The 1082-nt window shown below is 49.7% G+C and overlaps 1 protein-coding gene across 1 annotated transcript in view; it reads left to right on the forward strand.

The window, feature by feature from the left end:
* LOC103581879 (E3 ubiquitin-protein ligase MARCH4-like) overlaps positions 1 to 1082 on the forward strand; it is a 27422-nt gene that overhangs the window by 1475 nt on the left and 24865 nt on the right. The window lies entirely within an intron of this gene.

A 1082-nucleotide genomic window follows, 5' to 3' on the forward strand; every position in this document is an offset into this window, starting at 1 on the left:
AAAATGGAGAAGAGACAGGAGAGGGGGCAGAGAAAAACAGGAAAATGGGCAATATGGAAGGGAGAGGAGGAGAGAGAGTATGAAAAGGCAGGCAGGGCCAGGGCTGGGGCAAGGGTCTGCCTAACAGATTCAGACAGAACTTGGGGCTCCCCTGCCCACCCCACCCTCTGCCCTGCCCTGCCACACCCCATATCCCCAGAGGAGTTGGCAGGCCCTGTGCCACTCTGATAAACACCTCCAAATTAAACAGCTTTCCCTGCGAGGAGCACACATGTGAATAGAGCATTTTCTTCTTAAAATATCTCCACATATGTATGATCAGCTAATTAAGCGGCCACATAATCAATCAGCCAGTACGATAGTGAAGATGGGCACGTCAGCTGCCTAGCACTGGTTCGCTCCTCTTCTCAGAGAGGGGAACAGTGGCTCCTGCAAACTCAGGAAGGCTGGGGTTTGGTGGTTCTGGTAGGGGTGGGGTCTTTGCACAGAGGGACAGCTGGAAACACCTGGAGCTGCAGTGTCCAGGGCATTTTATTTTAGACCCTATGAAGCTTTACATGGGGTGCTCCCAGGAATGAGAGAGTGAGAGGGAGAGAGAGAGAGAATGTGTGTATTTGTGTGTGTGTGTATGTGTGTGTGCATATGGGCAAGGATGGTAGGCATATTTCTGGAAGGTGGCACTAAAAGTCCTGGTGCCTTACTCATCTTGATGACATCACCAAGGGGTCAGAATAAGATGGGCCTTTCCTGCGGCTGGTTCCATCTTCAGCCATTCATTTCAAAATCTTGAAGTGTCTTAAAATAGCAGTGTCTGGAGACAGCTGATTCCACATCCTCTGGGGAGCCAGCAGAGGTCTGAGTGCATTAACCCTTTCCTTCCTTTGCAGCCAGATCTAGCCTCAAGAAAGGGTCCGATTCCAGACTCACGAGCCTGCCCCTAAATGCACAGGCACATGTAGGAATACCCCCACCTTGACATGCTCATCTATATTTTTGCTGAAACGCAGTAAAGAGCACCCTTAAACGTACTGGTTTAAGAGTTATTTCATGTAACACTCACAATACTCTAGGAAGTAGGAGGG

The sequence above is a fragment of the Galeopterus variegatus genome, unplaced genomic scaffold (assembly GCF_000696425.1).
Source record: "Galeopterus variegatus unplaced genomic scaffold, G_variegatus-3.0.2 Scaffold14172, whole genome shotgun sequence".
Taxonomy (NCBI): Eukaryota; Metazoa; Chordata; class Mammalia; order Dermoptera; family Cynocephalidae; genus Galeopterus; species Galeopterus variegatus.